Source organism: Pleurodeles waltl, chromosome 4_1 (genome assembly GCF_031143425.1).
Source record: "Pleurodeles waltl isolate 20211129_DDA chromosome 4_1, aPleWal1.hap1.20221129, whole genome shotgun sequence".
Lineage (NCBI taxonomy): Eukaryota > Metazoa > Chordata > Amphibia > Caudata > Salamandridae > Pleurodeles > Pleurodeles waltl.
Window position 1 is genome coordinate 54,765,258 of NC_090442.1, and position 27,517 is coordinate 54,792,774.

The 27,517-nt window shown below is 52.6% G+C and overlaps 18 non-coding genes across 18 annotated transcripts; 12 read left to right on the plus strand and 6 right to left on the minus strand.

The window, feature by feature from the left end:
* The first annotated feature begins 1,125 nt into the window (after positions 1-1,125).
* Positions 1,126-1,199, plus strand: TRNAN-AUU (transfer RNA asparagine (anticodon AUU)). The gene has a single exon. It is a non-coding gene; the product is annotated as a tRNA-Asn (tRNA).
* Positions 1,200-1,452: 253 nt separating this feature from the next.
* TRNAW-CCA (transfer RNA tryptophan (anticodon CCA)) lies at positions 1,453-1,524 on the plus strand. The gene has a single exon. It is a non-coding gene; the product is annotated as a tRNA-Trp (tRNA).
* Positions 1,525-3,839: 2,315 nt separating this feature from the next.
* TRNAG-GCC (transfer RNA glycine (anticodon GCC)) lies at positions 3,840-3,910 on the minus strand. Its single transcript has one exon. It is a non-coding gene; the product is annotated as a tRNA-Gly (tRNA).
* Positions 3,911-7,860: 3,950 nt separating this feature from the next.
* On the plus strand, positions 7,861-7,934 carry TRNAN-GUU (transfer RNA asparagine (anticodon GUU)). Its single transcript has one exon. It is a non-coding gene; the product is annotated as a tRNA-Asn (tRNA).
* A 2,600-nt stretch (positions 7,935-10,534) lies between these two features.
* Positions 10,535-10,605, minus strand: TRNAG-GCC (transfer RNA glycine (anticodon GCC)). Its single transcript has one exon. It is a non-coding gene; the product is annotated as a tRNA-Gly (tRNA).
* A 1,706-nt stretch (positions 10,606-12,311) lies between these two features.
* Positions 12,312-12,385, plus strand: TRNAN-GUU (transfer RNA asparagine (anticodon GUU)). Its single transcript has one exon. It is a non-coding gene; the product is annotated as a tRNA-Asn (tRNA).
* Positions 12,386-12,638: 253 nt separating this feature from the next.
* TRNAW-CCA (transfer RNA tryptophan (anticodon CCA)) lies at positions 12,639-12,710 on the plus strand. Its single transcript has one exon. It is a non-coding gene; the product is annotated as a tRNA-Trp (tRNA).
* A 71-nt stretch (positions 12,711-12,781) lies between these two features.
* TRNAG-GCC (transfer RNA glycine (anticodon GCC)) lies at positions 12,782-12,852 on the minus strand. The gene has a single exon. It is a non-coding gene; the product is annotated as a tRNA-Gly (tRNA).
* Positions 12,853-14,555: 1,703 nt separating this feature from the next.
* On the plus strand, positions 14,556-14,629 carry TRNAN-GUU (transfer RNA asparagine (anticodon GUU)). The gene has a single exon. It is a non-coding gene; the product is annotated as a tRNA-Asn (tRNA).
* A 253-nt stretch (positions 14,630-14,882) lies between these two features.
* Positions 14,883-14,954, plus strand: TRNAW-CCA (transfer RNA tryptophan (anticodon CCA)). The gene has a single exon. It is a non-coding gene; the product is annotated as a tRNA-Trp (tRNA).
* Positions 14,955-15,025: 71 nt separating this feature from the next.
* Positions 15,026-15,096, minus strand: TRNAA-GGC (transfer RNA alanine (anticodon GGC)). Its single transcript has one exon. It is a non-coding gene; the product is annotated as a tRNA-Ala (tRNA).
* A 1,703-nt stretch (positions 15,097-16,799) lies between these two features.
* On the plus strand, positions 16,800-16,873 carry TRNAN-GUU (transfer RNA asparagine (anticodon GUU)). The gene has a single exon. It is a non-coding gene; the product is annotated as a tRNA-Asn (tRNA).
* A 2,639-nt stretch (positions 16,874-19,512) lies between these two features.
* On the minus strand, positions 19,513-19,583 carry TRNAG-GCC (transfer RNA glycine (anticodon GCC)). Its single transcript has one exon. It is a non-coding gene; the product is annotated as a tRNA-Gly (tRNA).
* Positions 19,584-21,286: 1,703 nt separating this feature from the next.
* TRNAN-GUU (transfer RNA asparagine (anticodon GUU)) lies at positions 21,287-21,360 on the plus strand. Its single transcript has one exon. It is a non-coding gene; the product is annotated as a tRNA-Asn (tRNA).
* A 2,481-nt stretch (positions 21,361-23,841) lies between these two features.
* On the plus strand, positions 23,842-23,913 carry TRNAW-CCA (transfer RNA tryptophan (anticodon CCA)). The gene has a single exon. It is a non-coding gene; the product is annotated as a tRNA-Trp (tRNA).
* Positions 23,914-23,984: 71 nt separating this feature from the next.
* TRNAA-GGC (transfer RNA alanine (anticodon GGC)) lies at positions 23,985-24,055 on the minus strand. The gene has a single exon. It is a non-coding gene; the product is annotated as a tRNA-Ala (tRNA).
* Positions 24,056-25,758: 1,703 nt separating this feature from the next.
* TRNAN-GUU (transfer RNA asparagine (anticodon GUU)) lies at positions 25,759-25,832 on the plus strand. Its single transcript has one exon. It is a non-coding gene; the product is annotated as a tRNA-Asn (tRNA).
* A 253-nt stretch (positions 25,833-26,085) lies between these two features.
* TRNAW-CCA (transfer RNA tryptophan (anticodon CCA)) lies at positions 26,086-26,157 on the plus strand. Its single transcript has one exon. It is a non-coding gene; the product is annotated as a tRNA-Trp (tRNA).
* Positions 26,158-27,517: the final 1,360 nt, after the last annotated feature.

Here is a 27,517-nt window from a genome sequence, read left to right on the forward strand (position 1 = left end):
GATTGCTGTGTTTCACGTCCTGCCCTTCAACACTCCTGGGAGGGCTTTCCCTGAGAACCCTCATGTCTCTGCCCTCCCAGGAGGCTGTGGTTCTATGCAAAATAGGGGGTGCACCACGGGCCGTCCCCTTTCCTCTCTCTCGCCAATATCTTTCACCAAAGCTGAGCCCTGCAGGTAAATGTATCTATCTGGCTGAGGGGCCAGGGAGGGCCTTTGCCTGCAGTCTTACAAGCCAGAGTGCAGAGAAGGCAGCAGCTCTGGGACCGGGACTCTGCTCAAAGACATATCTAACATGCCACAGTGGAGCTGAGATGGGCAAGACACGTGTCTCACAGGCTGGCAGCACACCAAGACAGTGGCAGGAAACTATGCTAACAAGGAAAGAGAAAAGTCACGTGTCTCGTGGCCTTCCCACCATTAGACAGTAGTCTGCGCAAGAAAACATCCAACAGTGACAGGACAACCAAGCAAATGACAAACGCCGTGCTGAATAAAGTCATCTTACATGACATTTCGTACAAAGGCCCAGATCATGGGGATGATCGCGCAGAAGCAGCAAGTATCAGAGCCACCGAACCTGGGGTGAGTTACACGAGGAGAAAGGGCGACATGGGGACAGGGGCTATGGGCTCAGGGAACAGCTACCACAATGCAACCTCGGGTGTGGGGATTCCACTCATTGCGGGTACTGCCCCGGGATTTCCTTTTAGAAAGAATCGCTGGTTAAAGTGTAGTGCACAAAAAACCCAACTCCTCGATTACACTATTAGATAACATCCTTTAACTGCCCCACCCACCCTGTGTGAGTCTCACCCACTTCCCGCCTGCTCCCTCTAGTCTGAGAGTTGTATCTCCACAAAAAACACACAGTGGGGCTCAATGAGCTGCTCATGTCTGACATGGACACCTAAGCAGTGCTGGATTCACAACCTGAAAGCCTGCAAAGGAAAGTGTGCCCGGCAGAAGATAAGCTGCCTGGCAACTCAGAACCTTCTTCTAAGAGAAGTAAAACATGTCACAATGGAGTCTAAGCCTACCTGTCTTATGCCAGGACCTTAGAGCTGCAGGCAGGAGCACAAAGGTAAAAACATATATTGAGTCCCAACACGCTCACTGCGGTGGTTGGTCTCTGTGGCGCAATCGGTTAGCGCGTTCGGCTATTAACCGAAAGGTTGGTGGTTCAAGCCCACCCAGGGACGTATGCTTTTGCCTACATCAAGTCCTGAATTAAAACACAGCTGTCTGGCTTTGCTCTTAGAGCTCTCGCTTTGCCTGCGTGACATGCTCTATCTCAACATTTCTATCTTCTCTCATCTCTTCACCTCTAGTCATTTCCACCAATAGGACTGGAAACGGGACACCAAGCCTTCTACTTTAACCACAGGCGTACTGAGGGCCAATAAAAGGCACAGAAGCATTTCTTGATCCGGGGCTGAGAACTGCATGCACAGGGACCTCGTGGCGCAACGGTAGCGCGTCTGACTCCAGATCAGAAGGTTGCGTGTTCAAATCACGTCGGGGTCACTCTTTGACATTTTTTTCCCCACCAACTCTATATCTCTCACTTCTAAAGCAAAGCCAAAAGAAGGGCGCTTTGCATTGGCCGGGAATCGAACCCGGACCTCCCTCGTGGCAGGCGAGAATTCTACCACTGAACCACCAATGCTTCACTTACATAGGCTGAGCAGAGAGCCCTGCCGTAGACAGTAGTGATGAGGCCCATGCATTCGCATGGGACACCTATGAACAAAGTTTGCATGGAAAGCCTTGGACTGCCAAACGTTCACATGCTGATGGCAGGAATCAGATACAGGAGACTGAAACTATGAATGTTTCTGCTTTTGCTAAGGACAGTGGTTTGGGGCCAGTGTTGTGCTTGACAGAGCACGACATCAGCCTGCTCTCTGGCTGCTCCCGGGAGAAGTTGCTGACAGAAAGCACCCTCCAGACCACCAGCAATCTTGTGTTTCACAACATGCCACTGTCACTGGACTTTCCTTCTGGGAAAGCCTAGTCACTGACCTGGCCAGATTCCATGTCCTCCCCAAAATCCTGGGGAGAAACGGGCAGAGTTCTGCGCCCTGCGCCCTCTTTCGCGTCCCTAACGCGCTCCCAACGCGCCCTACAGCCCTGGTCGGGCACAGCCCTGGTCGGGCTCATACCACTGGGGCCTCTGCCGAGGAAGAGCCCCGGAAGCTTAGGGCCAGGCCTATTGCACAGGCATCTTAGACCAGGCCATTCCGGGATTGCTGTGTTTCACGTCCTGCCCTTCAACACTCCTGGGAGGGCTTTCCCTGAGAACCCTCATGTCTCTGCCCTCCCAGGAGGCTGTGGTTCTATGCAAAATAGGGGGTGCACCACGGGCCGTCCCCTTTCCTCTCTCTCGCCAATATCTTTCACCAAAGCTGAGCCCTGCAGGTAAATGTATCTATCTGGCTGAGGGGCCAGGGAGGGCCTTTGCCTGCAGTCTTACAAGCCAGAGTGCAGAGAAGGTAGCAGCTCTGGGACCGGGACTCTGCTCAAAGACATATCTAACATGCCACAGTGGAGCTGAGATGGGCAAGACACGTGTCTCACAGGATGGCAGCACACCAAGACAGTGGCAGGAAACTATGCTAACAAGGAAAGAGAAAAGTCACGTGTCTCGTGGCCTTCCCACCATTAGACAGTAGTCTGCGCAAGAAAATATCCAACAGTGACAGGACAACCAAGCAAATGACAAACGCTGTGCTGAATAAAGTCATCTTACATGACATTTCGTACAAAGGCCCAGATCATGGGGATGATCGCGCAGAAGCAGCAAGTATCAGAGCCACCGAACCTGAGGTGAGTTACACGAGGAGAAAGGGCGACATGGGGACAGGGGCTAGGGGCTCAGGGAACAGCTAACACAATGCAACCTCGGGTGTGGGGATGCCACTCATTGCGGGTACTGCCCTGGGATTTCCTTTTAGAAAGAATCGCTGGTTAAAGTGTAGTGCACAAAAAACCCAACTCCTCGATTACACTATTAGATAACATCCTTTAACTGCCCCACCCACCCTGTGTGAGTCTCACCCACTTCCCGCCTGCTCCCTCTAGTCTGAGAGTTGTATCTCCACAAAAAACACACGGTGGGGCTCAATGAGCTGCTCATGTCTGACATGGACACCTAAGCAGTGCTGGATTCACAACCTGAAAGCCTGCAAAGGAAAGTGTGCCCGGCAGAAGATAAGCTGCCTGGCAACTCAGAACTTTCTTCTAAGAGAAGTAAGACATGTCACAATGGAGTCTAAGCCTACCTGTCTTATGCCAGGACCTTAGAGCTGCAGGGAGGAGCACAAAGCTAAAAACATATATTGAGTCCCAACACGCTCCCTGCAGTAGTTGGTCTCTGTGGCGCAATCGGTTAGCGCGTTTGGCTGTTAACCGAAAGGTTGGTGGTTCAAGCCCACCCAGGGACGTATGCTTTTGCCTACATCAAGTCCTGAATTAAAACACAGCTGTCTGGCTTTGCTCTTAGAGCTCTCGCTTTGCCTGCGTGACATGCTCTATCTCAACATTTCTATCTTCTCTCATCTCTTCACCTCTAGTCATTTCCACCAATAGGACTGGAAACGGGACACCAAGCCTTCTACTTTAACCACAGGCGTACTGAGGGCCAATAAAAGGCACAGAAGCATTTCTTGATCCGGGGCTGAGAACTGCACGCACAGGGACCTCGTGGCGCAACGGTAGCGCGTCTGACTCCAGATCAGAAGATTGCGTGTTCAAATCACGTCGGGGTCACTCTTTGACATTTTTTTCCCCACCAAGTCTATATCTCTGACTTCTAAAGCAAAGCCAAAAGAAGGGCGCTTTGCATTGGCCGGGAATCGAACCCGGGCCTCCCGCGTGGCAGGCGAGAATTCTACCACTGAACCACCAATGCTTCACTTACATAGGCTGAGCAGAGAGCCCTGCCGTAGACAGTAGTGATGAGGCCCATGCATTCGCATGGGACACCTATGAACAAAGTTTGCATGGCAAGCCTTGGACTGCCAAACGTTCACATGCTGATGGCAGGAATCAGATGCAGGAGACTGAAACTATGAATGTTTCTGCTTTTGCTAAGGACAGTGGTTTGGGGCCAGTGTTGTGCTTGACAGAGCACGACATCAGCCTGCTCTCTGGCTGCTCCCGGGAGAAGTGGCTGACAGAAAGCACCCTCCAGACCACCAGCAATCTTGTGTTTCACAACATGCCACTGTCACTGGACTTTCCTTCTGGGAAAGCCTAGTCACTGACCTGGCCAGATTCCCTGTCCTCCCCAAAATCCTGGGGAGAAACGGGCAGAGTTCTGCGCCCTGCGCCCTCTTTTGCGTCCCTAACGCGCTCCCAACGCGCCCTACAGCCCTGTTCGGGCACAGCCCTGGTCGGGCTCATACCACTGGGGCCTCTGCCGAGGAAGAGCCCCGGAAGCTTAGGGCCAGGCCTATTGCACAGGCATCTTAGACCAGGCCATTCCGGGATTGCTGTGTTTCACGTCCTGCCCTTCAACACTCCTGGGAGGGCTTTCCCTGAGAACCCTCATGTCTCTGCCCTCCCAGGAGGCTGTGGTTCTATGCAAAATAGGGGGTGCACCACGGGCCGTCCCCTTTCCTCTCTCTCGCCAATATCTTTCACCAAAGCTGAGCCCTGCAGGTAAATGTATCTATCTGGCTGAGGGGCCAGGGAGGGCCTTTGCCTGCAGTCTTACAAGCCAGAGTGCAGAGAAGGCAGCAGCTCTGGGACCGGGACTCTGCTCAAAGACATATCTAACATGCCACAGTGGCGCTGAGATGGGCAAGACACGTGTCTCACAGGATGGCAGCACACCAAGACAGTGGCAGGAAACTATGCTAACAAGGAAAGAGAAAAGTCACGTGTCTCGTGGCCTTCCCACCATTAGACAGTAGTATGTGCAAGAAAACATCCAACAGTGACAGGACAACCAAGCAAATGACAAACGCCGTGCTGAATAAAGTCATCTTACATGACATTTCGTACAAAGGCCCAGATCATGGGGATGATCGCGCAGCAGAAGCAGCAAGTATCAGAGCCACCGAACCTGGGGTGAGTTACACGAGGAGAAAGGGCGACATGGGGACAGGGGCTATGGGCTCAGGGAACAGCTACCACAATGCAACCTCGGGTGTGGGGATTCCACTCATTGCGGGTACTGCCCTGGGATTTCCTTTTAGAAAGAATCGCTGGTTAAAGTGTAGTGCACAAAAAACCCAACTCCTCGATTACACTATTAGATAACATCCTTTAACTGCCCCACCAACCCTGTGTGAGTCTCACCCACTTCCCGCCTGCTCCCTCTAGTCTGAGAGTTGTATCTCCACAAAAAACACACAGTGGGCTCAATGAGCTGCTCATGTCTGACATGGACACCTAAGCAGTGCTGGATTCACAACCTGAAAGATTGCAAAGGAAAGTGTGCCCGGCAGAAGATAAGCTGCCTGGCAACTCAGAACCATCTTCTAAGAGAAGTAAGACATGTCACAATGGAGTCTAAGCCTACCTGTCTTATGCCAGGACCTTAGAGCTGCAGGCAGGAGCACAAAGGTAAAAACATATATTGAGTCCCAACACGCTCACTGCGGTGGTTGGTCTCTGTGGCGCAATCGGTTAGCGCGTTCGGCTGTTAACCGCAAAGGTTGGTGGTTCAAGCCCACCCAGGGACGTATGCTTTTGCCTACATCAAGTCCTGAATTAAAACACAGCTGTCTGGCTTTGCTCTTAGAGCTCTCGCTTTGCCTGCGTGACATGCTCTATCTCAACATTTCTATCTTCTCTCATCTCTTCACCTCTAGTCATTTCCACCAATAGGACTGGAAACGGGCCACCAAGCCTTCTACTTTAACCACAGGCGTACTGAGGGCCAATAAAAGGCACAGAAGCATTTCTTGATCCGGGGCTGAGAACTGCATGCACAGGGACCTCGTGGCGCAACGGTAGTGCGTCTGACTCCAGATCAGAAGGTTGCGTGTTCAAATCACGTCGGGGTCACTCTTTGACATTTTTTTCCCCACTAAGTCTATATCTCTGACTTCTAAAGCAAAGCCAAAAGAAGGGCGCTTTGCATTGGCCAGGAATCGAACCCGGGCCTCCCGCGTGGCCGGCGAGAATTCTACCACTGAACCACCAATGCTTCAATTACATAGGCTGAGCAGAGAGCCCTGCCGTAGACAGTAGTGATGAGGCCCATACATTCGCATGGGACACCTATGAACAAAGTTTGCATGGCAAGCCTTGGACTGCCAAACGTTCACATGCTGATGGCAGGAATCAGGTGCAGGAGACTGAAACTATGAATGTTTCTGCTTTTGCTAAGGACAGTGGTTTGGGGCCAGTGTTGTGCTTGACAGAGCACGACATCAGCCTGCTCTCTGGCTGCTCCCGGGAGAAGTGGCTGACAGAAAGCACCCTCCAGACCACCAGCAATCTTGTGTTTCACAACATGCCACTGTCACTGGACTTTCCTTCTGGGAAAGCCTAGTCACTGACCTGGCCAGATTCCCTGTCCTCCCCAAAATCCTGGGGAGAAACGGGCAGAGTTCTGCGCCCTGCGCCCTCTTTCGCGTCCCTAACGCGCTCCCAACGCGCCCTACAGCCCTGGTCGGGCACAGACCTGGTCGGGCTCATACCACTGGGGCCTCTGCCGAGGAAGAGCCCCGGAAGCCTAGGGCCAGGCCTATTGCACAGGCATCTTAGACCAGGCCATTCCGGGATTGCTGTGTTTCACGCCCTGCCCTTCAACACTCCTGGGAGGGCTTTCCCTGAGAACCCTCATGTCTCTGCCCTCCCAGGAGGCTGTGGTTCTATGCAAAATAGGGGGTGCACCACGGGCCGTCCCCTTTCCTCTCTCTCGCCAATATCTTTCACCAAAGCTGAGCCCTGCAGGTAAATGTATCTATCTGGCTGAGGGGCCAGGGAGGGCCTTTGCCTGCAGTCTTACAAGCCAGAGTGCAGAGAAGGCAGCAGCTCTGGGACCGGGACTCTGCTCAAAGACATATCTAACATGCCACAGTGGAGCTGAGATGGGCAAGACACGTGTCTCACAGGCAGGCAGCACAACAAGACAGTGGCAGGAAACTATGCTAACAAGGAAAGAGAAAAGTCACGTGTCTCGTGGCCTTCCCACCATTAGACAGTAGTCTGCGCAAGAAAACATCCAACAGTGACAGGACAACCAAGCAAATGACAAACGCTGTGCTGAATAAAGTCATCTTACATGACATTTCGTACAAAGGCCCAGATCATGGGGATGATCGCGCAGAAGCAGCAAGTATCAGAGCCACCGAACCTGAGGTGAGTTACACGAGGAGAAAGGGCGACATGGGGACAGGGGCTAGGGGCTCAGGGAACAGCTACCACAATGCAACCTCGGGTGTGGGGATGCCACTCATTGCGGGTACTGCCCTGGGATTTCCTTTTAGAAAGAATCGCTGGTTAAAGTGTAGTGCACAAAAAACCCAACTCCTCGATTACACTATTAGATAACATCCTTTAACTGCCCCACCCACCCTGTGTGAGTCTCACCCACTTCCCGCCTGCTCCCTCTAGTCTGAGAGTTGTATCTCCACAAAAAACACACAGTGGGGCTCAATGAGCTGCTCATGTCTGACATGGACACCTAAGCAGTGCTGGATTCACAACCTGAAAGCCTGCAAAGGAAAGTGTGCCCGGCAGAAGATAAGCTGCCTGGCAACTCAGAACCTTCTTCTAAGAGAAGTAAGACATGTCACAATGGAGTCTAAGCCTACCTGTCTTATGCCAGGACCTTAGAGCTGCAGGCAGGAGCACAAAGGTAAAAACATATATTGAGTCCCAACACGCTCACTGCGGTGGTTGGTCTCTGTGGCGCAGTCGGTTAGCGCGTTCGGCTGTTAACCGAAAGGTTGGTGGTTCAAACCCACCCAGGGACGTATGCTTTTGCCTACATCAAGTCCTGAATTAAAACACAGCTGTTTGGCTTTGCTCTTAGAGCTCTCGCTTTGCCTGCGTGACATGCTCTATCTCAACATTTCTATCTTCTCTCATCTCTTCACCTCTAGTCATTTCCACCAATAGGACTGGAAACGGGCCACCAAGCCTTCTACTTTAACCACAGGCGTACTGAGGGCCAATAAAAGGCACAGAAGCATTTCTTGATCCGGGGCTGAGAACTGCATGCACAGGGACCTCGTGGCGCAACAGTAGCGCGTCTGACTCCAGATCAGAAGGTTGCGTGTTCAAATCACGTCGGGGTCACTCTTTGACATTTTTTTCCCCACCAAGTCTATATCTCTGACTTCTAAAGCAAAGCCAAAAGAAGGGCGCTTTGCATTGGCCGGGAATCGAACCCGGGCCTCCCGCGTGGCAGGCGAGAAATCTACCACTGAACCACCAATGCTTCACTTACATAGACTGAGCAGAGAGCCCTGCCGTAGACAGTAGTGATGAGGCCCATGCATTCGCATGGGACACCTATGAACAAAGTTTGCATGGCAAGCCTTGGACTGCCAAATGTTCACATGCTGATGGCAGGAATCAGATGCAGGAGACTGAAACTATGAATGTTTCTGCTTTTGCTAAGGACAGTGGTTTGGGGCCAGTGTTGTGCTTGACAGAGTACGACATCAGCCTGCTCTCTGGCTGCTCCCGGGAGAAGTGGCTGACAGAAAGCACCCTCCAGACCACCAGCAATCTTGTGTTTCACAACATGCCACTGTCACTGGACTTTCCTTCTGGGAAAGCCTAGTCACTGACCTGGCCAGATTCCCTGTCCTCCCCAAAATCCTGGGGAGAAACGGGCAGAGTTCTGCGCCCTGCGCCCTCTTTCGCGTCCCTAACGCGCTCCCAACGCGCCCTACAGCCCTGGTCGGGCACAGCCCTGGTCAGGCTCATACCACTGGGGCCTCTGCCGAGGATCTTAGACCAGGCCATTCCGGGATTGCTGTGTTTCACGTCCTGCCCTTCAACACTCCTGGGAGGACTTTCCCTGAGAACCCTCATGTCTCTGCCCTCCCAGGAGGCTGTGGTTCTATGCAAAATAGGGGGTGCACCACGGGCCGTCCCCTTTCCTCTCTCTCGCCAATATCTTTCACCAAAGCTGAGCCCTGCAGGTAAATGTATCTATCTGGCTGAGGGGCCAGGGAGGGCCTTTGCCTGCAGTCTTACAAGCCAGAGTGCAGAGAAGGCAGCAGCTCTGGGACCGGGACTCTGCTCAAAGACATATCTAACATGCCACAGTGGAGCTGAGATGGGCAAGACACGTGTCTCACAGGCAGGCAGCACAACAAGACAGTGGCAGGAAACTATGCTAAGAAGGAAAGAGAAAAGTCACGTGTCTCGTGGCCTTCCCACCATTAGACAGTAGTCTGCGCAAGAAAACATCCAACAGTGACAGGACAACCAAGCAAATGACAAACGCCGTGCTGAATAAAGTCATCTTACATGACATTTCGTATAAAGGCCCAGATCATGGGGATGATCGCGCAGAAGCAGCAAGTATCAGAGCCACCGAACCTGAGGTGAGTTACACGAGGAGAAAGGGCGACATGGGGACAGGGGCTAGGGGCTCAGGGAACAGCTACCACAATGCAACCTCGGGTGTGGGGATGCCACTCATTGCGGGTACTGCCCTGGGATTTCCTTTTAGAAAGAATCGCTGGTTAAAGTGTAGTGCACAAAAAACCCAACTCCTCGATTACACTATTAGATAACATCCTTTAACTGCCCCACCCACCCTGTGTGAGTCTCACCCACTTCCCGCCTGCTCCCTCTAGTCTGAGAGTTGTATCTCCACAAAAAACACACAGTGGGGCTCAATGAGCTGCTCATGTCTGACATGGACACCTAAGCAGTGCTGGATTCACAACCTGAAAGCCTGCAAAGGAAAGTGTGCCCGGCAGAAGATAAGCTGCCTGGCAACTCAGAACCTTCTTCTAAGAGAAGTAAGACATGTCACAATGGAGTCTAAGCCTACCTGTCTTATGCCAGGACCTTAGAGCTGCAGGCAGGAGCACAAAGGTAAAAACATATATTGAGTCCCAACACGCTCACTGCGGTGGTTGGTCTCTGTGGCGTAATCGGTTAGCACGTTCGGCTGTTTACCGAAAGGTTGGTGGTTCAAGCCCACCCAGGGACGTATGCTTTTGCCTACATCAAGTCCTGAATTAAAACACAGCTGTCTGGCTTTGCTCTTAGAGCTCTCGCTTTGCCTGCGTGACATGCTCTATCTCAACATTTCTATCTTCTCTCATCTCTTAACCTCTAGTCATTTCCACCAATAGGACTGGAAACGGGCCACCAAGCCTTCTACTTTAACCACAGGCGTACTGAGGGCCAATAAAAGGCACAGAAGCATTTCTTGATCCGGGGCTGAGAACTGCATGCACAGGGACCTCGTGGCGAAACGGTAGCGCGTCTGACTCCAGATCAGAAGGTTGCGTGTTCAAATCACGTCTGGGTCACTCTTTGACATTTTTTTCCCCACCAAGTCTATATCTCTGACTTCTAAAGCAAAGCCAAAAGAAGGTCGCTTTGCATTGGCCGGGAATCGAACCCGGGCCTCCCGCGTGGCAGGCGAGAATTCTACCACTGAACCACCAATGCTTCACTTACATAAGCTGAGCAGAGAGCCCTGCCGTAGACAGTAGTGATGAGGCCCATGCATTCGCATGGGACACCTATGAACAAAGTTTGCATGGCAAGCCTTGGACTGCCAAACGTTCACATGCTGATGGCAGGAATCAGATGCAGGAGACTGAAACTATGAATGTTTCTGCTTTTGCTAAGGACAGTGGTTTGGGGCCAGTGTTGTGCTTGACAGAGCACGACATCAGCCTGCTCTCTGGCTGCTCCCGGGAGAAGTGGCTGACAGAAAGCACCCTCCAGACCACCAGCAATCTTGTGTTTCACAACATGCCACTGTCACTGGACTTTCCTTCTGGGAAAGCCTAGTCACTGACCTGGCCAGATTCCCTGTCCTCCCCAAAATCCTGGGGAGAAACGGGCAGAGTTCTGCGCCCTGCGCCCTCTTTCGCGTCCCTAATGCGCTCCCAACGCGCCCTACAGCCCTGGTCGGGCACAGCCCTGGTCGGGCTCATACCACTGGGGCCTCTGCCGAGGAAGAGCCCCGGAAGCCTAGGGCCAGGCCTATTGCACAGGCATCTTAGACCAGGCCATTCCGGGATTGCTGTGTTTCACGTCCTGCCCTTCAACACTCCTGGGAGGGCTTTCCCTGAGAACCCTCATGTCTCTGCCCTCCCAGGAGGCTGTGGTTCTATGCAAAATAGGGGGTGCACCACAGGCCGTCCCCTTTCCTCTCTCTCGCCAATATCTTTCACCAAAACTGAGCCCTGCAGGTAAATGTATCTATCTGGCTGAGGGGCCAGGGAGGGCCTTTGCCTGCAGTCTTACAAGCCAGAGTGCAGAGAAGGCAGCAGCTCTGGGACCGGGACTCTGCTCAAAGACATATCTAACATGCCACAGTGGAGCTGAGATGGGCAAGACACGTGTCTCACAGGCTGGCAGCACACCAAGACAGTGGCAGGAAACTATGCTAACAAGGAAAGAGAAAAGTCACGTGTCTCGTGGCCTTCCCACCATTAGACAGTAGTCTGCACAAGAAAACATCCAACAGTGACAGGACAACCAAGCAAATGACAAACGCCGTGCTGAATAAAGTCATCTTACATGACATTTCGTACAAAGGCCCAGATCATGGGGATGATCGCGCAGCAGAAGCAGCAAGTATCAGAGCCACCGAACCTGGGGTGAGTTACACGAGGAGAAAGGGCGACATGGGGACAGGGGCTATGGGCTCAGGGAACAGCTACCACAATGCAACCTCGGGTGTGGGGATGCCACTCATTGTGGGTACTGCCCTGGGATTTCCTTTTAGAAAGAATCGCTGGTTAAAGTGTAGTGCACAAAAAACCCAACTCCTCGATTACACTATTAGATAACATCCTTTAACTGCCCCACCCACCCTGTGTGAGTCTCACCCACTTCCCGCCTGCTCCCTCTAGTCTGAGAGTTGTATCTCCACAAAAAACACACAGTGGGGCTCAATGAGCTGCTCATGTCTGACATGGACACCTAAGCAGTGCTGGATTCACAACCTGAAAGCCTGCAAAGGAAAGTGTGCCCGGCAGAAGATAAGCTGCCTGGCAACTCAGAACCTTCTTCTAAGAGAAGTAAGACATGTCACAATGGAGTCTAAGCCTACCTGTCTTATGCCAGGACCTTAGAGCTGCAGGCAGGAGCACAAAGGTAAAAACATATATTGAGTCCCAACACGCTCACTGTGGTGGTTGGTCTCTGTGGCGCAATCGGTTAGCGCGTTCGGCTGTTAACCGAAAGGTTGGTGGTTCAAGCCCACCCAGGGACGTATGCTTTTGCCTACATCAAGTCCTGAATTAAAACACAGCTGTCTGGCTTTGCTCTTAGAGCTCTCGCTTTGCCTGCGTGACATGCTCTATCTCAACATTTCTATCTTCTCTCATCTCTTCACCTCTAGTCATTTCCACCAATAGGACTGGAAACGGGCCACCAAGCCTTCTACTTTAACCACAGGCGTACTGAGGGCCAATAAAAGGCACAGAAGCATTTCTTGATCCGGGGCTGAGAACTGCATGCACAGGGACCTCGTGGCGCAACGGTAGCGCGTCTGACTCCAGATCAGAAGGTTGCGTGTTCAAATCACGTCGGGGTCACTCTTTGACATTTTTTTCCCCACCAAGTCTATATCTCTGACTTCTAAAGCAAAGCCAAAAGAAGGGCGCTTTGCATTGGCCGGGAATCGAACCCGGGCCTCCCGCGTGGCAGGCGAGAATTCTACCACTGAACCACCAATGCTTCACTTACATAGGCTGAGCAGAGAGCCCTGCCGTAGACAGTAGTTATGAGGCCCATGCATTCGCATGGGACACCTATGAACAAAGTTTGCATGGCAAGCCTTGGACTGCCAAACGTTCACATGCTGATGGCAGGAATCAGATGCAGGAGACTGAAACTATGAATGTTTCTGCTTTTGCTAAGGACAGTGGTTTGGGGCCAGTGTTGTGCTTGACAGAGCACAACATCAGCCTGCTCTCTGGCTGCTCCCGGGAGAAGTGGCTGACAGAAAGCACCCTCCAGACCACCAGCAATCTTGTGTTTCACAACATGCCACTGTCACTGGACTTTCCTTCTGGGAAAGCCTAGTCACTGACCTGGCCAGATTCCCTGTCCTCTCCAAAATCCTGGGGAGAAACGGGCAGAGTTCTGCGCCCTGCGCCCTCTTTCGCGTCCCTAACGCGCTCCCAACGCGCCCTACAGCCCTGGTCGGGCACAGCCCTGGTCGGGCTCATACCACTGGGGCCTCTGCCGAGGAAGAGCCCCGGAAGCCTAGGGCCAGGCCTATTGCACAGGCATCTTAGACCAGGCCATTCCGGGATTGCTGTGTTTCACGTCCTGCCCTTCAACACTCCTGGGAGGACTTTCCCTGAGAACCCTCATGTCTCTGCCCTCCCAGGAGGCTGTGGTTCTATGCAAAATAGGGGGTGCACCACGGGCCGTCCCCTTTCCTCTCTCTCGCCAATATCTTTCACCAAAGCTGAGCCCTGCAGGTAAATGTATCTATCTGGCTGAGGGGCCAGGGAGGGCCTTTGCCTGCAGTCTTACACGCCAGAGTGCAGAGAAGGCAGCAGCTCTGGGACCGGGACTCTGCTCAAAGACATATCTAACATGCCACAGTGGAGCTGAGATGGGCAAGACACGTGTCTCACAGGCAGGCAGCACAACAAGACAGTGGCAGGAAACTATGCTAACAAGGAAAGAGAAAAGTCATGTGTCTCGTGGCCTTCCCACCATTAGACAGTAGTCTGCGCAAGAAAACATCCAACAGTGACAGGACAACCAAGCAAATGACAAACGCCGTGCTGAATAAAGTCATCTTACATGACATTTCGTATAAAGGCCCAGATCATGGGGATGATCGCGCAGAAGCAGCAAGTATCAGAGCCACCGAACCTGAGGTGAGTTACACGAGGAGAAAGGGCGACATGGGGACAGGGGCTAGGGGCTCAGGGAACAGCTACCACAATGCAACCTCGGGTGTGGGGATGCCACTCATTGCGGGTACTGCCCTGGGATTTCCTTTTAGAAAGAATCGCTGGTTAAAGTGTAGTGCACAAAAAACCCAACTCCTCGATTACACTATTAGATAACATCCTTTAACTGCCCCACCCACCCTGTGTGAGTCTCACCCACTTCCCGCCTGCTCCCTCTAGTCTGAGAGTTGTATCTCCACAAAAAACACACAGTGGGGCTCAATGAGCTGCTCATGTCTGACATGGACACCTAAGCAGTGCTGGATTCACAACCTGAAAGCCTGCAAAGGAAAGTGTGCCCGGCAGAAGATAAGCTGCCTGGCAACTCAGAACCTTCTTCTAAGAGAAGTAAGACATGTCACAATGGAGTCTAAGCCTACCTGTCTTATGCCAGGACCTTAGAGCTGCAGGCAGGAGCACAAAGGTAAAAACATATATTGAGTCCCAACACGCTCTCTGCGGTGGTTGGTCTCTGTGGCGCAATCGGTTAGCGCGTTCGGCTGTTAACCGAAAGGTTGGTGGTTCAAGCCCACCCAGGGACGTGTGCTTTTGCCTACATCAAGTCCTGAATTAAAACACAGCTGTCTGGCTTTGCTCTTAGAGCTCTCGCTTTGCCTGCTTGACATGCTCTATCTCAACATTTCTATCTTCTCTCATCTCTTCACCTCTAGTCATTTCCACCAATAGGACTGGAAACGGGCCACCAAGCCTTCTACTTTAACCACAGGCGTACTGAGGGCCAATAAAAGGCACAGAAGCATTTCTTGATCCGGGGCTGAGAACTGCATGCATAGGGACCTCGTGGCGCAACGGTAGCGCGTCTGACTCCAGATCAGAAGGTTGCGTGTTCAAATCACGTCGGGGTCACTCTTTGACATTTTTTTGCCCACCAAGTCTATATCTCTGACTTCTAAAGCAAAGCCAAAAGAAGGGCGCTTTGCATTGGGCGGGAATCGAACCCGGGCCTCCCACGTGCCAGGCGAGAATTCTACCACTGAACCACCAATGCTTCACTTACATAGGCTGAGCAGAGAGCCCTGCCGTAGACAGTAGTGATGAGGCCCATGCATTCGCATGGGACACCTATGAACAAAGTTTGCATGGCAAGCCTTGGACTGCCAAACGTTCACATGCTGATGGCAGGAATCAGATGCAGGAGACTGAAACTATGAATGTTTCTGCTTTTGCTAAGGACAGTGGTTTGGGGCCAGTGTTGTGCTTGACAGAGCACGACATCAGCCTGCTCTCTGGCTGCTCCCGGGAGAAGTGGCTGACAGAAAGCACCCTCCAGACCACCAGCAATCTTGTGTTTCACAACATGCCACTGTCACTGGACTTTCCTTCTGGGAAAGCCTAGTCACTGACCTGGCCAGATTCCCTGTCCTCCCCAAAATCCTGGGGAGAAACGGGCAGAGTTCTGCGCCCTGCGCCCTCTTTCGCGTCCCTAACGCGCTCCCAATGCGCCCTACAGCCCTGGTCGGGCACAGCCCTGGTCGGGCTCATACCACTGGGGCCTCTGCCGAGGAAGAGCCCCGGAAGCCTAGGGCCAGGCCTATTGCACAGGCATCTTAGACCAGGCCATTCCGGGATTGCTGTGTTTCACGTCCTGCCCTTCAACACTCCTGGGAGGGCTTTCCCTGAGAACCCTCATGTCTCTCCCCTCCCAGGAGGCTGTGGTTCTATGCAAAATAGGGGGTGCACCACGGGCCGTCCCCTTTCCTCTCTCTTGCCAATATCTTTCACCAAAGCTGAGCCCTGCAGGTAAATGTATCTATCTGGCTGAGGGGCCAGGGAGGGCCTTTGCCTGCAGTCTTACAAGCCAGAGTGCAGAGAAGGCAGCAGCTCTGGGACCGGGACTCTGCTCAAAGACATATCTAACATGCTACAGTGGAGCTGAGATGGGCAAGACACGTGTCTCACAGGCTGGCAGCACACCAAGACAGTGGCAGGATACTATGCTAACAAGGAAAGAGAAAGGTCACGTGTCTCGTGGCCTTCCCACCATTAGACAGTAGTCTGCGCCAGAAAACATCCAACAGTGACAGGACAACCAAGCAAATGACAAACGCCGTGCTGAATAAAGTCATCTTACATGACATTTCGTACAAAGGCCCAGATCATGGGGATGATCGCGCAGAAGCAGCAAGTATCAGAGCCACCGAACCTGAGGTGAGTTACACGAGGAGAAAGGGCGACATGGGGACAGGGGCTATGGGCTCAGGGAACAGCTACCACAATGCAACCTCGGGTGTGGGGATGCCACTCATTGCGGGTACTGCCCTGGGATTTCCTTTTAGAAAGAATCGCTGGTTAAAGTGTAGTGCACAAAAAACCCAACTCCTCGATTACACTATTAGATAACATCCTTTAACTGCCCCACCCACCCTGTGTGAGTCTCACCCACTTCCCCCCTGCTCCCTCTAGTCTGAGAGTTGTATCTCCACAAAAAACACACAGTGGGGCTCAATGAGCTGCTCATGTCTGACATGGACACCTAAGCAGTGCTGGATTCACAACCTGAAAGCCTGCAAAGGAAAGTGTGCCCGGCAGAAGATAAGCTGCCTGGCAACTCAGAACCTTCTTCTAAGAGAAGTAAGACATGTCACAATGGAGTCTAAGCCTACCTGTCTTATGCCAGGACCTTAGAGCTGCAGGCAGGAGCACAAAGGTAAAAACATATATTGAGTCCCAACACGCTCACTGCGGTGGTTGGTCTCTGTGGCGCAATCGGTTAGCGCGTTCGGCTGTTAACCGAAAGGTTGGTGGTTCAAGCCCACCCAGGGACGTATGCTTTTGCCTACATCAAGTCCTGAATTAAAACACAGCTGTCTGGCTTTGCTCTTAGAGCTCTCGCTTTGCCTGCGTGACATGCTCTATCTCAACATTTCTATCTTCTCTCATCTCTTCACCTCTAGTCATTTCCACCAATAGGACTGGAAACGGGCCACCAAGCCTTCTACTTTAACCACAGGCGTACTGAGGGCCAATAAAAGGCACAGAAGCATTTCTTGATCCGGGGCTGAGAACTGCATGCACAGGGACCTCGTGTCGCAACTGTAGCGCGTCTGACTCCAGATCAGAAGGTTGCGTGTTCAAATCACGTTGGGGTCACTCTTTGACATTTTGTTGCCCACCAAGTCTATATCTCTGACTTCTAAAGCAAAGCCAAAAGAAGGGCGCTTTGCATTGGCCGGGAATCGAACCCGGGCCTCCCGTGTGGCAGGCGAGAATTCTACCACTGAACCACCAATGCTTCACTTACATAGGCTGAGCAGAGAGCCCTGCCGTAGACAGTAGTGATGAGGCCCATGCATTCGCATGGGACACCTATGAACAAAGTTTGCATGGCAAGCCTTGGACTGCCAAACGTTCACATGCTGATGGCAGGAATCAGTTGCAGGAGACTGAAACTATGAATGTTTCTGCTTTTGCTAAGGACAGTGGTTTGGGGCCAGTGTTGTGCTTGACAGAGCACGACATCAGCCTGCTCTCTGGCTGCTCCCGGGAGAAGTGGCTGACAGAAAGCACCCTCCAGACAACCAGCAATCTTGTGTTTCACAACATGCCACTGTCACTGGACTTTCCTTCTGGGAAAGCCTAGTCACTGACCTGGCCAGATTCCCTGTCCTCCCCAAAATCCTGGGGAGAACGGGCAGAGTTCTGCGCCCTGCGCCCTCTTTCGCGTCCCTAACGCGCTCCCAATGCGCCCTACAGCCCTGGTCGGGCACAGCCCTGGTCGGGCTCATACCACTGGGGCCTCTGCCGAGGAAGAGCCCCGGAAGCCTAGGGCCAGGCCTATTGCACAGGCATCTTAGACCAGGCCATTCCGGGATTGCTGTGTTTCACGTCCTGCCCTTCAACACTCCTGGGAGGGCTTTCCCTGAGAACCCTCATGTCTCTCCCCTCCCAGGAGGCTGTGGTTCTATGCAAAATAGGGGGTGCACCACGGGCCGTCCCCTTTCCTCTCTCTCGCCAATATCTTTCACCAAAGCTGAGCCCTGCAGGTAAATGTATCTATCTGGCTGAGGGGCCAGGGAGGGCCTTTGCCTGCAGTCTTACAAGCCAGAGTGCAGAGAAGGCAGCAGCTCTGGGACCGGGACTCTGCTCAAAGACATATCTAACATGCCACAGTGGAGCTGAGATGGGCAAGACACGTGTCTCACAGGCTGGCAGCACACCAAGACAGTGGCAGGAAACTATGCTAACAAGGAAAGAGAAAAGTCACGTGTCTCGTGGCCTTCCCACCATTAGACAGTAGTCTGCGCAAGAAAACATCCAACAGTGACAGGACAACCAAGCAAATGACAAACGCCGTGCTGAATAAAGTCATCTTACATGACATTTCGTACAAAGGCCCAGATCATGGGGATGATCGCGCAGAAGCAGCAAGTATCAGAGCCACCGAACCTGAGGTGAGTTACACGAGGAGAAAGGGCGACATGGGGACAGGGGCTAGGGGCTCAGGGAACAGCTACCACAATGCAACCTCGGGTGTGGGGATGCCACTCATTGCGGGTACTGCCCTGGGATTTCCTTTTAGAAAGAATCGCTGGTTAAAGTGTAGTGCACAAAAAACCCAACTCCTCGATTACACTATTAGATAACATCCTTTAACTGCCCCACCCACCCTGTGTGAGTCTCACCCACTTCCCGCCTGCTCCCTCTAGTCTGAGAGTTGTATCTCCACAAAAAACACACAGTGGGGCTCAATGAGCTGCTCATGTCTGACATGGACACCTAAGCAGTGCTGGATTCACAACCTGAAAGCCTGCAAAGGAAAGTGTGCCCAGCAGAAGATAAGCTGCCTGGCAACTCAGAACCTTCTTCTAAGAGAAGTAAGACATGTCACAATGGAGTCTAAGCCTACCTGTCTTATGCCAGGACCTTAGAGCTGCAGGCAGGAGCACAAAGGTAAAAACATATATTGAGTCCCAACACGCTCACTGCAGTGGTTGGTCTCTGTGGCGCAATCGGTTAGCGTGTTCGGCTGTTAACCGAAAGGTTGGTGGTTCAAGCCCACCCAGGGACGTATGCTTTTGCCTACATCAAGTCCTGAATTAAAACACAGCTGTATGGCTTTGCTCTTAGAGCTCTCGCTTTGCCTGCGTGACATGCTCTATCTCAACATTTCTATCTTCTCTCATCTCTTCACCTCTAGTCATTTCCACCAATAGGACTGGAAACGGGCCACCAAGCCTTCTACTTTAACCACAGGCGTACTGAGGGCCAATAAAAGGCACAGAAGCATTTCTTGATCCGGGGCTGAGAACTGCATGCACAGGGACCTCGTGGCGAAACGGTAGCGCGTCTGACTCCAGATCAGAAGGTTGCGTGTTCAAATCACGTTGGGGTCACTCTTTGACATTTTTTTCCCCACCAAGTCTATATCTCTGACTTCTAAAGCAAAGCCAAAAGAAGGGCGCTTTGCATTGGCCGGGAATCGAACCCGGGCCTCCCGCGTGGCAGGCGAGAATTCTACCACTGAACCACCAATGCTTCACTTACATAGGCTGAGCAGAGAGCCCTGCCGTAGACAGTAGTGATGAGGCCCATGCATTCGCATGGGACACCTATGAACAAAGTTTGCATGGCAAGCCTTGGACTGCAAAACGTTCACATGCTGATGGCAGGAATCAGATGCAGGAGACTGAAACTATGAATGTTTCTGCTTTTGCTAACGACAGTGGTTTGGGGCCAGTGTTGTGCTTGACAGAGAACGACATCAGCCTGCTCTCTGGCTGCTCCCGGGAGAAGTGGCTGACAGAAAGCACCCTCCAGACCACCAGCAATCTTGTGTTTCACAACATGCCACTGTCACTGGACTTTCCTTCTGGGAAAGCCTAGTCACTGACCTGGCCAGATTCCCTGTCCTCCCCAAAATCCTGGGGAGAAACGGGCAGAGTTCTGCGCCCTGCGCCCTCTTTCGCGTCCCTAACGCGCTCCCAATGCGCCCTACAGCCCTGGTCGGGCACAGCCCTGGTCGGGCTCATACCACTGGGGCCTCTGCCGAGGAAGAGCCCCGGAAGCCTAGGGCCAGGCCTATTGCACAGGCATCTTAGACCAGGCCATTCCGGGATTGCTGTGTTTCACGTCCTGCCCTTCAACACTCCTGGGAGGGCTTTCCCTGAGAACCCTCATGTCTCTCCCCTCCCAGGAGGCTGTGGTTCTATGCAAAATAGGGGGTGCACCACGGGCCGTCCCCTTTCCTCTCTCTCGCCAATATCTTTCACCAAAGCTGAGCCCTGCAGGTAAATGTATCTATCTGGCTGAGGGGCCAGGGAGGGCCTTTGCCTGCAGTCTTACAAGCCAGAGTGCAGAGAAGGCAGCAGCTCTGGGACCGGGACTCTGCTCAAAGACATATCTAACATGCCACAGTGGAGCTGAGATGGGCAAGACACGTGTCTCACAGGCAGGCAGCACAACAAGACAGTGGCAGGAAACTATGCTAACAAGGAAAGAGAAAAGTCATGTGTCTCGTGGCCTTCCCACCATTAGACAGTAGTCTGCGCAAGAAAACATCCAACAGTGACAGGACAACCAAGCAAATGACAAACGCCGTGCTGAATAAAGTCATCTTACATGACATTTCGTATAAAGGCCCAGATCATGGGGATGATCGCGCAGAAGCAGCAAGTATCAGAGCCACCGAACCTGAGGTGAGTTACACGAGGAGAAAGGGCGACATGGGGACAGGGGCTAGGGGCTCAGGGAACAGCTACCACAATGCAACCTCGGGTGTGGGGATGCCACTCATTGCGGGTACTGCCCTGGGATTTCCTTTTAGAAAGAATCGCTGGTTAAAGTGTAGTGCACAAAAAACCCAACTCCTCGATTACACTATTAGATAACATCCTTTAACTGCCCCACCCACCCTGTGTGAGTCTCACCCACTTCCCGCCTGCTCCCTCTAGTCTGAGAGTTGTATCTCCACAAAAAACACACAGTGGGGCTCAATGAGCTGCTCATGTCTGACATGGACACCTAAGCAGTGCTGGATTCACAACCTGAAAGCCTGCAAAGGAAAGTGTGCCCGGCAGAAGATAAGCTGCCTGGCAACTCAGAACCTTCTTCTAAGAGAAGTAAGACATGTCACAATGGAGTCTAAGCCTACCTGTCTTATGCCAGGACCTTAGAGCTGCAGGCAGGAGCACAAAGGTAAAAACATATATTGAGTCCCAACACGCTCTCTGCGGTGGTTGGTCTCTGTGGCGCAATCGGTTAGCGCGTTCGGCTGTTAACCGAAAGGTTGGTGGTTCAAGCCCACCCAGGGACGTGTGCTTTTGCCTACATCAAGTCCTGAATTAAAACACAGCTGTCTGGCTTTGCTCTTAGAGCTCTCGCTTTGCCTGCTTGACATGCTCTATCTCAACATTTCTATCTTCTCTCATCTCTTCACCTCTAATCATTTCCACCAATAGGACTGGAAACGGGCCACCAAGCCTTCTACTTTAACCACAGGCGTACTGAGGGCCAATAAAAGGCACAGAAGCATTTCTTGATCCGGGGCTGAGAACTGCATGCAGAGGGACCTCGTGGCGCAACGGTACCGCGTCTGACTCCAGATCAGAAGGTTGCGTGTTCAAATAACGTCGTCGTCACTCTTTGACATTTTTTTGCCCACCAAGTCTATATCTCTGACTTCTAAAGCAAAGCCAAAAGAAGGGCGCTTTGCATTTGCCGGGAATCAAACCTGGGCCTCCCGTGTGGCCAGCGAGAATTCTACCACTGAACCACCAATGCTTCACTTACATAGGCTGAGCAGAGAGCCCTGCCGTAGACAGTAGTGATGAGGCCCATGCATTCGCATGGGACACCTATGAACAAAGTTTGCATGGCAAGCCTTGGACTGCCAAACGTTCACATGCTGATGGCAGGAATCAGATGCAGGAGACTGAAACTATGAATGTTTCTGCTTTTGCTAAGGACAGTGGTTTAGGGCCAGTGTTGTGCTTGACAGAGCACGACATCAGCCTGCTCTCTGGCTGCTCCCGGGAGAAGTGGCTGACAGAAAGCACCCTCCAGACCACCAGCAATCTTGTGTTTCACAACATGCCACTGTCACTGGACTTTCCTTCTGGGAAAGCCTAGTCACTGACCTGGCCAGATTCCCTGTCCTCCCCAAAATCCTGGGGAGAAACGGGCAGAGTTCTGCGCCCTGCGCCCTCTTTCGCGTCCCTAACGCGCTCCCAATGCGCCCTACAGCCCTGGTCGGGCTCATACCACTGGGGCCTCTGCCGAGGAAGAGCCCCGGAAGCCTAGGGCCAGGCCTATTGCACAGGCATCTTAGACCAGGCCATTCCGGGATTGCTGTGTTTCACGTCCTGCCCGTCAACACTCCTGGGAGGGCTTTCCCTGAGAACCCTCATGTCTCTCCCCTCCCAGGAGGCTGTGGTTCTATGCAAAATAGGGGGTGCACCACGGGCCGTCCCCTTTCCTCTCTCTCGCCAATATCTTTCACCAAAGCTGAGCCCTGCAGGTAAATGTATCTATCTGGCTGAGGGGCCAGGGAGGGCCTTTGCCTGCAGTCTTACAAGCCAGAGTGCAGAGAAGGCAGCAGCTCTGGGACCGGGACTCTGCTCAAAGACATATCTAACATGCCACAGTGGAGCTGAGATGGGCAAGACACGTGTCTCACAGGCTGGCAGCACACCAAGACAGTGGCAGGAAACTATGCTAACAAGGAAAGAGAAAAGTCACGTGTCTCGTGGCCTTCCCACCATTAGACAGTAGTCTGCGCAAGAAAACATCCAACAGTGACAGGACAACCAAGCAAATGACAAACACCGTGCTGAATAAAGTCATCTTACATGACATTTCGTACAAAGGCCCAGATCATGGGGATGATCGCGCAGAAGCAGCAAGTATCAGAGCCACCGAACCTGAGGTGAGTTACACGAGGAGAAAGGGCGACATGGGGACAGGGGCTAGGGGCTCAGGGAACAGCTACCACAATGCAACCTCGGGTGTGGGGATGCCACTCATTGCGGGTACTGCCCTGGGATTTCCTTTTAGAAAGAATCGCTGGTTAAAGTGTAGTGCACAAAAAACCCAACTCCTCGATTACACTATTAGATAACATCCTTTAACTGCCCCACCCACCCTGTGTGAGTCTCACCCACTTCCCGCCTGCTCCCTCTAGTCTGAGAGTTGTATCTCCACAAAAAACACACAGTGGGGCTCAATGAGCTGCTCATGTCTGACATGGACACCTAAGCAGTGCTGGATTCACAACCTGAAAGCCTGCAAAGGAAAGTGTGCCCGGCAGAAGATAAGCTGCCTGGCAACTCAGAACCTTCTTCTAAGAGAAGTAAGACATGTCACAATGGAGTCTAAGCCTACCTGTCTTATGCCAGGACCTTAGAGCTGCAGGCAGGAGCACAAAGGTAAAAACATATATTGAGTCCCAACACGCTCACTGCGGTGGTTGGTCTCTGTGGCGCAATCGGTTAGCGCGTTCGGCTGTTAACCGAAAGGTTGGTGGTTCAAGCCCCCCCAGGGACGTATGCTTTTGCCTACATCAAGTCCTGAATTAAAACACAGCTGTCTGGCTTTGCTCTTAGAGCTCTCGCTTTGCCTGCGTGACATGCTCTATCTCAACATTTCTATCTTCTCTCATCTCTTCACCTCTAGTCATTTCCACCAATAGGACTGGAAACGGGCCACCAAGCCTTCTACTTTAACCACAGGCGTACTGAGGGCCAATAAAAGGCACAGAAGCATTTCTTGATCCGGGGCTGAGAACTGCATGCACAGGGACCTCGTGGCGCAACGGTAGCGCGTCTGACTCCAGATCAGAAGGTTGCGTGTTCAAATCACGTCGGGGTCACTCTTTGACATTTTTTTGCCCACCAAGTCTATATCTCTGACTTCTAAAGCAAAGCCAAAAGAAGGGCGCTTTGCATTGGGCGGGAATCGAACCCGGGCCTCCCACGTGCCAGGCGAGAATTCTACCACTGAACCACCAATGCTTCACTTACATAGGCTGAGCAGAGAGCCCTGCCGTAGACAGTAGTGATGAGGCCCATGCATTCGCATGGGACACCTATGAACAAAGTTTGCATGGCAAGCCTTGGACTGCCAAACGTTCACATGCTGATGGCAGGAATCAGATGCAGGAGACTGAAACTATGAATGTTTCTGCTTTTGCTAAGGACAGTGGTTTGGGGCCAGTGTTGTGCTTGACAGAGCACGACATCAGCCTGCTCTCTGGCTGCTCCCGGGAGAAGTGGCTGACAGAAAGCACCCTCCAGACCACCAGCAATCTTGTGTTTCACAACATGCCACTGTCACTGGACTTTCCTTCTGGGAAAGCCTAGTCACTGACCTGGCCAGATTCCCTGTCCTCCCCAAAATCCTGGGGAGAAACGGGCAGAGTTCTGCGCCCTGCGCCCTCTTTCACGTCCCTAACGCGCTCCCAATGCGCCCTACAGCCCTGGTCGGGCACAGCCCTGGTCGGGCTCATACCACTGGGGCCTCTGCCGAGGAAGAGCCCCGGAAGCCTAGGGCCAGGCCTATTGCACAGGCATCTTAGACCAGGCCATTCCGGGATTGCTGTGTTTCACGTCCTGCCCTTCAACACTCCTGGGAGGGCTTTCCCTGAGAACCCTCATGTCTCTCCCCTCCCAGGAGGCTGTGGTTCTATGCAAAATAGGGGGTGCACCACGGGCCGTCCCCTTTCCTCTCTCTTGCCAATATCTTTCACCAAAGCTGAGCCCTGCAGGTAAATGTATCTATCTGGCTGAGGGGCCAGGGAGGGCCTTTGCCTGCAGTCTTACAAGCCAGAGTGCAGAGAAGGCAGCAGCTCTGGGACCGGGACTCTGCTCAAAGACATATCTAACATGCCACAGTGGAGCTGAGATGGGCAAGACACGTGTCTCACAGGCTGGCAGCACACCAAGACAGTGGCAGGATACTATGCTAACAAGGAAAGAGAAAAGTCACGTGTCTCGTGGCCTTCCCACCATTAGACAGTAGTCTGCGCCAGAAAACATCCAACAGTGACAGGACAACCAAGCAAATGACAAACGCCGTGCTGAATAAAGTCATCTTACATGACATTTCGTACAAAGGCCCAGATCATGGGGATGATCGCGCAGAAGCAGCAAGTATCAGAGCCACCGAACCTGAGGTGAGTTACACGAGGAGAAAGGGCGACATGGGGACAGGGGCTATGGGCTCAGGGAACAGCTACCACAATGCAACCTCGGGTGTGGGGATGCCACTCATTGCGGGTACTGCCCTGGGATTTCCTTTTAGAAAGAATCGCTGGTTAAAGTGTAGTGCACAAAAAACCCAACTCCTCGATTACACTATTAGATAACATCCTTTAACTGCCCCACCCACCCTGTGTGAGTCTCACCCACTTCCCCCCTGCTCCCTCTAGTCTGAGAGTTGTATCTCCACAAAAAACACACAGTGGGGCTCAATGAGCTGCTCATGTCTGACATGGACACCTAAGCAGTGCTGGATTCACAACCTGAAAGCCTGCAAAGGAAAGTGTGCCCGGCAGAAGATAAGCTGCCTGGCAACTCAGAACCTTCTTCTAAGAGAAGTAAGACATGTCACAATGGAGTCTAAGCCTACCTGTCTTATGCCAGGACCTTAGAGCTGCAGGCAGGAGCACAAAGGTAAAAACATATATTGAGTCCCAACACGCTCACTGCGGTGGTTGGTCTCTGTGGCGCAATCGGTTAGCGCGTTCGGCTGTTAACCGAAAGGTTGGTGGTTCAAGCCCACCCAGGGACGTATGCTTTTGCCTACATCAAGTCCTGAATTAAAACACAGCTGTCTGGCTTTGCTCTTAGAGCTCTCGCTTTGCCTGCGTGACATGCTCTATCTCAACATTTCTATCTTCTCTCATCTCTTCACCTCTAGTCATTTCCACCAATAGGACTGGAAACGGGCCACCAAGCCTTCTACTTTAACCACAGGCGTACTGAGGGCCAATAAAAGGCACAGAAGCATTTCTTGATCCGGGGCTGAGAACTGCATGCACAGGGACCTCGTGGCGCAACGGTAGCGCGTCTGACTCCAGATCAGAAGGTTGCGTGTTCAAATCACGTCGGGGTCACTCTTTGACATTTTTTTGCCCACCAAGTCTATATCTCTGACTTCTAAAGCAAAGCCAAAAGAAGGGCGCTTTGCATTGGCCGGGAATCGAACACGGGCCTCCCGCGTGGCAGGCGAGAATTCTACCACTGAACCACCAATGCTTCACTTACATAGGCTGAGCAGAGAGCCCTGCCGTAGACAGTAGTGATGAGGCCCATGCATTCGCATGGGACACCTATGAACAAAGTTTGCATGGCAAGCCTTGGACTGCCAAACGTTCACATGCTGATGGCAGGAATCAGATGCAGGAGACTGAAACTATGAATGTTTCTGCTTTTGCTAAGGACAGTGGTTTGGGGCCAGTGTTGTGCTTGACAGAGCACGACATCAGCCTGCTCTCTGGCTGCTCCCGGGAGAAGTGGCTGACAGAAAGCACCCTCCAGACCACCAGCAATCTTGTGTTTCACAACATGCCACTGTCACTGGACTTTCCTTCTGGGAAAGCCTAGTCACTGACCTGGCCAGATTCCCTGTCCTCCCCAAAATCCTGGGGAGAAACGGGCAGAGTTCTGCGCCCTGCGCCCTCTTTCGCGTCCCTAACGCGCTCCCAATGCGCCCTACAGCCCTGGTCGGGCACAGCCCTGGTCGGGCTCATACCACTGGGGCCTCTGCCGAGGAAGAGCACCGGAAGCCTAGGGCCAGGCCTATTGCACAGGCATCTTAGACCAGGCCATTCCGGGATTGCTGTGTTTCACGTCCTGCCCTTCAACACTCCTGGGAGGGCTTTCCCTGAGAACCCTCATGTCTCTGCCCTCCCAGGAGGCTGTGGTTCTATGCAAAATAGGGGGTGCACCACGGGCCGTCCCCTTTCCTCTCTCTCGCCAATATCTTTCACCAAAACTGAGCCCTGCAGGTAAATGTATCTATCTGGCTGAGGGGCCAGGGAGGGCCTTTGCCTGCAGTCTTACAAGCCAGAGTGCAGAGAAGGCAGCAGCTCTGGGACCGGGACTCTGCTCAAAGACATATCTAACATGCCACAGTGGAGCTGAGATGGGCAAGACACGTGTCTCACAGGCTGGCAGCACACCAAGACAGTGGCAGGAAACTATGCTAACAAGGAAAGAGAAAAGTCACGTGTCTCGTGGCCTTCCCACCATTAGACAGTAGTCTGCGCAAGAAAACATCCAACAGTGACAGGACAACCAAGCAAATGACAAACGCCGTGCTGAATAAAGTCATCTTACATGACATTTCGTACAAAGGCCCAGATCATGGGGATGATCGCGCAGCAGAAGCAGCAAGTATCAGAGCCACCGAACCTGGGGTGAGTTACACGAGGAGAAAGGGCGACATGGGGACAGGGGCTATGGGCTCAGGGA